We start from the raw sequence: 9,035 nt of genomic DNA, 5'->3' as shown, positions 1-9,035 counted from the left end.
GTCAGCAGCAGCAGGAGTCAGCAGCAGCAGCAGCAGCAGCAGAGCAATTCAGTAGAAATGGCTACACCCCACCCAAACTGCGTGAGTGTGCCAACTCGGCAAAACTCCTTCAAAGCAGCAAGGACATTTCTCAAGAGTGTTTCTCTCTTCGAAAACCAGCAAAGTGATGCAAACCCTTGCAAAGCATAGAGATGCACAAAGTGTCCTCTCACTGTCTGTGGGTGTCTGTCCCTTCCCAGTACACACGAGGGTGTTCTCCAGCTCACAAAAACCGCGCCCCTCGCACAAGGTAGGTTCCAGCCGTCAAACATCATGTGCCTTTTCATGGGGCCTGTTTTCCGGGGAGGGGGAGAGGGAGATTCCCACATCCCACTATTGTAACCAAAACGAAAAAAAAAAAATATGTTCCCACAACACAGCCGAGCTTCCGAAGAAACCGGAAACTTCCACTGGAGTTTATCTGGATTATATCAGGTGAGTTGGGAATTCATGCCCACCATGGCTGGCGCCACTCCCAGGCCTGGACCCTGGACAGGGGATCTGGCAGCAGCCTGAATTCACCTGCCTCCGAACTATGAATTCAAATAAGCCAGTCCTCCTTCAGATATGCCACAGTGTTTTATCCCAGCAGCAGGAAAACATGCTGGGACAGTAACATGAGATTCCGTAAACTTGTTCCCACTGGCAGATTCATTTTCTGACTTGATGTCTGTTGGAAACGTCATTTCTAATGGTCAGAAAGGGATTTTTTTTTCCTCTCTCTCTTTTTACCACCTGAGATAATTTTGGTTTCTGTGTTATCAGAGGGTTCTGGTCTCTGGCAGGCCCAAAGAAAGCACCAGCAGCAATCTATCTGATCAAGTGGGGTTCTAGAGTTTCCAGTACAGTCTGTTCCCCAGACCCTGGGTTTCTTGATGGTTACCTACTCTGGCCATGGTGTCTGAGATGAGCCTATTAAGACTATCATATAGGGCTGGATAGATGGCTCAGAGGTTAAGAGCACTAGCAGCTCTTCCAAAGGTCCTGAGTTCAATTCCTAGCAACCGCAGGGTGGATCCCAACCATCTAGAATGAGACCTGGTGCCCTCTTCTGGCCTGCAGGCGTACACGCAGACAGAACACTGTATAAATAATAGCTAAATCTTTTCAAAAAGATTGTCACATAGTTATTTATATCATAGTGACACCAGGCTGGTCTCTTTGTGTTATAAAACTGTGGTTGTTGTCAGAGAAAATGATATGAACTGTTAACTGTTCACGCTTGCTTGAAGCATATTTATGAGATCCTAAATGGTCACGGAAAGACACTGAAATAACTGACTAGAGGTAAAATCCAGTTGTTATAACTTTGACATGGATTCTCATGAGGCCAGGATGGCCTCGAACTCCCTAGGTGGCTAAAGGGTAACCATGAGCTTCCGATCCTCCTAAGTGCTGGGCTTGGGGTGTGCATCACCATGTCTGGTTATAGGGTGCCGCCAATCAAGCCCAGGACGCGCAGCACACTAGGCAAGCTAAGTGAGCTTCACCCAGTCCCTGCTGTAACCGCTGTCGAACACCCTGACGCTCGTCGGGAGGGAAGCCCAATGTTCTCACTGACATCTCAGTAACGTCTGTGGTCACCATGTCGACTCTACAACCCAGCCGGAGGCATTTAAAACTGGCCAAGAACAGACGGCTGATGAGATGATAGGGGCAGAGGGAGGATCTGGTAAAAATTTCTCTGCTCTTCATAGAAAACCACAGAAGAAAATGCCTCTTGGTCTTTGGAACACTGTCTTGGACATTGGTCCTGTGTCTAGAAGTGAAATCTAGGACACTGTATCCATCTCACAGAAAAGCCTTGTCTAGGGCTCATGGGAGATGAAGGTGGAACCCCCATTGGGTTTGGTCAGCCCTGAAGCCTGAGCTTCCTGCAGACTTACAGTCAGATGAGTAAAAAATTAGCCACTTCTTAGAGCCTTTCCAAGCTGGGATTTCTGGGGTGCAGGACTGAACACACCCTATAACAGGGACATCTTTGTGCCCTTGATTCTCTGGAGGCTTGAAACCCATTCACGTGGATGAGTCTTCTCATACAGGCAGACCTGAATATTCTACCCACACTTTGTAGCTGAGCCACTGCAAGTGCGCCTTACACTGCACCTTTGGGTCGGGGTGTGTGTGTGTGTGTGTGTGTGTGTGTGTGTGTGTGTGTAGAGATGGACAAAGGACTAGAAGGGAACTCACCTCTTCCACTCTTTCCATGTTGCCCACTCTTCTAGATTATCGGTGCAATGAGCACCTGGATGGGGCCGAGCAGTTTGCTGACTGCTGAGTGATCCAGGCTTTGGTGTGAGACTGCCTTCTTCCCTTGCATCCCTTGGGGGACTTCTTAGCATTGAAGGTATCTCATCCTTGCACTTTCATAGCGATCTGGGGCATCTTGGGCTACTATCCAGGAAGCTATTTTCCTGCCATCCAGGTATCTGGGAAGCAGATTTGTAACCAGCAGGCAGCTTGATAAACATGGGTTCAGAGCATAGAATGACATTTATCACGGACTGCTACTCCAGGGCCAGAGGTCTGAAGGAGCAGGGCTCTCAGCAGCCCTGTGGGCAAGATGCAGGTGTCTGCCACTTACACAACACAGACACACACAGATGCACATAGGTGCACACAGAGACACACAGGCACAAACACTGACACACATACTAAGAGACACATACAGAGACATGTAGATAAACACACACAGCACAGACACACACAGAGACACACAGGCACACACACAAACACACATACAGACACATAGATACACACATACACAGACATATATACAGACAAGACATACATACACACAAATAAATTAATTAATTAAATTTATTATCAATTTAATTCAATTAAACATTTTTAAGAGAAAATGAAGAAAGACCCTCCCACATACACACCTTCGTGAATCTGCCTATCTTTGGAGTAGGATGCCGTTGGCATGATCATGCCTAGGTTCCTGGAACCTATAAAGTGCTACATGGCAAAGAGAAATTAAAGTTGTTAATCAGCTGATTTGAAAATTATCTGGACCCTCCTGGCAGGGCTACTGTGATGATTCTAAACTTCCTTTAAAGATGAAAGAAGAGGCAGCAGAAGACGAGGCGAGGGGGCAAGTGCAGTGTCTCTATGGTGTGGGACCGTAAGCCGGAGGGCTCAGGCCGCTTTTGGAAACTGGAGAAGCTGAGCGTGGCCGTGGCAGGAGCAGAAGAGGCTGCTCAGCTGGGCTGCTCCGTAAACACCGTCCAGAGGTCACGGGGTTAAATGTTGAAGGCAGCGCTAACTCTTAACACCCGCTGCTCAGACTGATTCCGATGATTCCCATGCACGGCCTTTATACTCAACCTAAATCGGGTCCTACTGGAGGAGAGGTCCCAAAATCTAGTGCCTGGAATCCTTATAAGGAGAAGCAGGCGTGGAGTCCAAAACATGGAGGAGAGGGACAGACAGAGATCAGAAGGACAGTCTACAAACCAAGGGAACCAGGGGCTGCCCCAAGCTGGAAGAGGCAGGAAGCAATTTGGCTTAGGCCTCAAAGGGAGCCCGGTCCTCCCAACCCCTGACTGAAGACTGTCATCCCCAGAGCTGAGGAAAAAAAGAAATGATTTCAGCCTCCCCTCTGCCAGCTGGTGGTTCTGTGTCTCCTGTATCCTCAGGACTCTCATATTGAGAGTTAGCTGGTGGTCAGACCTCAGAGCACAGGCCTACCACAGGGCCTTTAGGATAGTCAGCTTTCTCTGCCCAGGCAACGTGATGAGGGCCGGCCACTGCCTAAGCAGCTGTCATTAGAGGCAGCTGCGCTGCTGTCCCTGGCTGACCTGAAGCCCAAACGAAGGTGGTTTTTTATTTTTGCCACATCTGTTGTCCAGTGTGTCTCCCGTTTCCCTAGTGGTGACACCTGTATTAGTTACTTTTTGCATCACTGGGATAGAGCAATGGACACAAGCAACTGAGGGAGACCATATTTGTTCCCTTTGCTTGCAGTTTAAGGTGAGACGATCCAGCGTGGTGAGGAAGACACGGTAACTGGGGTCCAGCCAGGAGCGTTCAGCACGCTTGTTACAACAGGAATCCCCGGCTAGAAGCCCGGTGTGTGATCCTCAAGCCCAGGCCCGTCAGCCTCACCTCCACTAGCTGAGGCCCCAGATGTTACCCAGACTTTCAAAACAGTGCCGTGAGCCAGGCACCCAGTGTCCAAACGCACGAAGCCTGGAGGGGACATTCAGGAACGTTCCAGCCCGAGGACCAGCAAGACTGCTGAGCAAAACTATCAGACCTCATGTTGGAGCTCAGGCTCCGGACTCCACGCAGTGGAGGAGAGAAACAACTGCAACCTGTTTTCTGACGTCCACAAGCACCGCGGCATAGGCGCACGGGCGCGTGTGTGCGCACACTCACGCAGGAACGCCAGCAAAAACACCCTTGATTAATTAATCAACTTTTTGGTAACTTCTAAACATCCACTCCCGTTAGGAGCGCGGGACTCGGGATAGGACCTGCCAGCTGCTCACCGCATGAGGGCGTGCACTATATCCCCTCCTGTGATGGAGCCAGGTGTGTGGCCCGGGGCCTGGAAAACACCGCCTCTGCGCTTAGACTCCACTGCTCCGCTCAGTTCACACCTCGGGGAAGGCTGCAGGAGCCCATCGTTAAAGACACTCTCACTAAAACGATCCGATCCGTACGGAGAGCGAGAAACCACGGGGTTTGGATGTCTGTCGTTTACCACTAGGGGGCAGTGTTCGCACAGCTGGCTCAACCCAACCTTTGCAATTTCGAGAATCAAGTGGGGATTAAATTCTGTTCTACGCAAATTTAAACGAGGGGAAAGGCCACGATTCGTGGCTGTAAGAGTAGAGCCATTCTTTCGACAGACGTCCCGAGCGAGCCTGGAGAGGTACCCTGTGCAGTGTAGAACGCTGAGACCCGCTCTGACCACCCGTCCTCTGCTCATTTTAAGCTGGGGAGCAAACAAGAGCTGCCGAGACTGCTGCCAGGATACAGCCACACCCCTAGATTTTAGACCCAAATCCTTATTATAAACACGCAGTAAGTTGCGGGCTGCGCTCTGGCAGGTCACTTTCCTGTATTGTGTTTGTGGGTATTCTGCTATGCTTCAGAGCAGCTTGAGGTTACAGAAACACCGAATGAAGACACAAGGAGTGTCACGATCGGCCTGCCTACCTCCTCTCCCCCACTTTCCCGCTCCTAACGTTTTGCAGTAGTGTGGATCATTTCTTACAGCTAGTGAGCCGATGCTGAGACACAATCGCTGAGTCCACAGCTCACAAAAAGGCTCATTCTTGGTGTTGCGTGCCCGGCACACAACACAGATATAGACATGCACACACATGTGTGCCTATGTACCACATACAGAACACAGCGAAACTGCTTATGGCCTTTCCCACAAATAAAACAAGACTCTGGAGCAGCTACAGGAGCCCTTGTCAACAGTGACCTCATACACAAAAAAACACCTTTTCCCTTCCAGCATTTGGGGATCCAAAGACTGACAGCTGGGTCTCTCTGTAACAGCCAACAGTCATCCCATTCAGGGTCTTCTTCTGGCACAGCCACTCCCTTATGGGAGTCTCTCCCTTGACAGCAAAGGACCTGGTCCTTTTCAGAAGCAGAGAAATACTCATCAGCCACACAAAGAGAAAGCAGCAGCTGAAAGAGAAGACCCAGAGAAGGGGAGGTCTGTTCAGGAAGTGACTAAAATGACTCAACAGATCAAAAGCAAAACAACTAATCCTGGCTGGAAGATGGCTCAATGGGTAGTGCTCTCTAGACAAGCAACAAGGACCTGGGTTCGATTCCTCAAACTCACATTAAAATAAAGCAAAGCTGAACAAGGCAGTACATATCTCTAATCTCAGTGCCGGAGAAAGAGATAGGCAGATCCCTGTGCTGTATTGGCCAGACAGCCTGGCCTACATGGTGAATGCTGGTCAATGAGAGACCCTGTCTCAAAAACCAAGGCAAACAGCTCCTGAAAACCACACACACACACACACACACACACACACACACACACACACACATTTGTATGTATGTGCACCTACATGTGAGAGAGAGGAGGCAGTTTTTACTGAGACAGTAGAGACAGGTTGCAGAGAGAGAACTCTGGTGAAGACGGAATGAGCCAGAGAATGAGAAGGCGCAAGAAAATTAGGAAAGATTGCTGGAAGGCTGACCCCGTGGCACATGCCTGTAATCCCAGAACTCAGGGAGGCAGAGGCAGGTGGATCTCAGTGAGTTCAAGGCCAGCCTGGTTTACAATGTGATTCCAAGACAACCAAGGCTACACAGAGAAACTCTATCTAGAAAAAAGCCAAACCAAAGAGAGAGAGAGAGAGGGAGGGAGAAAAGAAAGGATTGCTGGAGTTAGTCTGAGGCCAAGCAGAGCAACTCAGGGTCATGAGAAGGCAGATTGAATCAGTCAGCTGGGGGAGGAGTTTGAACCAGAACAGCTGAGTTGATCCAGCCAGCCCAGAGCACAATAAGAACAAGAAAGGGTGAGCTTATTAAGCAATAAGTCTCAGAGGCTGAAAACATTCTAGGCCTAGGTCAGATTGTATGGAGGCTAGAAGCTTCCAGGACTAGGCCCAGGTCAGTAGATGGAGGCAATAAGCTTCCAAGACAAGTAACACAGGTGAATAAAAGTTGCTCTTACACACATGCACACACACAATCCAATAAAAATTTTAGAGATATCTAAGGCAGCAAAGCCATGACTTAAGGAGGAGAAATCCATGGAGCATAAGGAAGAAACTGAATGCTTTTGAAATCACATGCAGACTCATTTCACTGCGATGTAGGGAGAGGAAACAGGTGGTGACCTGGGAGAAGGTTGAGGGGAACAGTCAGGGGTGGCCGACCAAACCTGGAGCACCGTCTCAGCTGTGAGGCATCTGCAGTGAGCTACGTGAGCAATGCTCAGGTCCTGAGCTGGACAGCCCAAAGTAGGAAGACAGGAGAGCCGTTAATGTCATCAATATGGCACCATGATTTGCCAGGACCTTCTGGTGATGGGTCAGTGTAGACTAGAGCAGAGCAGAGGGAGTAGGATTGGCAGGAGTCTTGCTTCTTGGCCTTTTGAACTTGAGATAGTCTTGGCAATTTGGTCTGTGGTTCTGACATGGGCAAAACATAGTAATTCCCACAGTCACAGGCAGGAGCCTGGAGCAAGGCAGTTGCTATGGAAACAGCTGTCAATAGTGGAGTACTGTCCCTTCCATTTGTTTGTAATACTGAGTCAGGACTCTGAGGTAGACAAGGATGGCTTTCCACTCCCTGGAATCGGTGAAGAATATTTGAGCTTTTGTTTCTACTGCGGTTTTCTTTACAGAACAACAACAACAAAAGATGTCATGCTTTCCAGCTTTGTGAACTGACTCTGGGGCAGAAGCTAGAGAAGCAGGTGCTACAGGGGACAGACCCCTGCAGAATACCAGGACCAAGTGTCCAGACCCCGGAAGGAGTCAGCGAGCCAAGCCCACTCATGTGGCACATGGAGCTCACACCATGTAGGCTGAGATGGCTCCATGGGCAGCACACACTTATAACCCCAGTGCCAGAGAAAGAGACAGGCAGATCCCTGTGCTGTATTGGCCAGCCAGCCTAGCCTGCGTGTGAATGCTGGCCAATGAGAGACCCTGCCTAAAAACCAAGGTGGACCACACACACACACATTTGTATATTTGTATGCATGTGCACCTACATGTGTGAGGGAGAGAGGAGGCAGTTTTTACTGAGAAAGCAGAGACAGGTTTTGCAGGTTTTGCTGTTACAGCAGACCAAGAATTCCCATGAGGCAGATTTGTGGGTTATCCCAGCTCACTCATAACTAGGTTAATCCTCCCTGAAAGAAGCAAGCGCTTTACAGAGATGGTGAGAAAGACTGTGAATAGATTCTGTCAAAGCAAGGGAGGTGGACAGAAAAGGCTGGCATCCCCCTGTTCCAGGTGTGAGCAACTGCAGCCATGGTTAGTGGCACTGAGCACTGAGAATAGTTTAAAATATGTAAGCAGGTGTCAGCTGACACCGAACAGTGAGTGAGGAAGTGACCACTTTCGGCCAGAATATTGTGTTATGGAAGAACATTTTAAAAACAGAAGTTTGGAATGGTTTCTCTCATTAAGTGACTTATTGCCAAAAGCTGAGGTGTATCTGTGAAAGTTCTCTGTCTTGCTTTAAAACTTGAAGACAGTTTTCAGTCGGGGGCCTTCAAGGGTCTCTGTGAGTCCCACCAACTTGTGAGGTTCATAAAAGAAAGTAGTTGCACTTTGATTCTCAAGAGCAACTCGCTGACATCAAAGCATGTGGAAATGCACTAACTGCACAAGATAGAAATAATGTTCCTCTGTATGTATGTGTGTGGGCTTCCAGCTATGAGTACTGTAAATTAATAAACATGAGGCACAATTATGACATGCCTTGATCTCTCACAGGTGAGCTATGTGCCACAGGGTGGCCTCTGTTGACAAGCAAGAAAAATGAGCACAAGGGCTTTGAGAAGTAAAAACATTTTATTTTGTTTTATGCCAAGGGTAGATTCTCTGAAGCCCAGCATGTGGCCCTCCTATCGCACCATCCCTCCTCAGTATGAGGAATACAGGTACACCACACCACACCTAGCTGAACTGTCTTGGACTCTAAGTGTCTACTTTTATTCCTGTTGCTGGAATAAAATACCCCAGCAAAGGACAACTCGAGGGAGAAAGAGTTCATTTGGATTACAAGTTCAGGCTGCAGTCCATTTCGGCAGGGAAGTCACGGCATGGGCTTGAGGCTAGTCACATCTACGGTGAAGAGCAGAGAGAATGGATGCAGACATGGATGCAGGCACAGATGCAGGAGTGGATGCTCAGTTTGCTGCCTCTACTCTGCTCCTTTATAAGTTCTCGGAACCTCATGATCCACATTCAGGCTGCAGCTTCCCACATCAATTAGTATGAAAAGACAATCCTCTAAGGACATCCCACAGGCCCACCTGAGCTGCATAA

This window comes from Meriones unguiculatus, chromosome 17 (genome assembly GCF_030254825.1).
Source record: "Meriones unguiculatus strain TT.TT164.6M chromosome 17, Bangor_MerUng_6.1, whole genome shotgun sequence".
Taxonomy (NCBI): Eukaryota; Metazoa; Chordata; class Mammalia; order Rodentia; family Muridae; genus Meriones; species Meriones unguiculatus.
The sequence above is the reverse complement of the archived record's forward strand: the minus strand, read 5'-3'. Positions refer to the sequence as shown.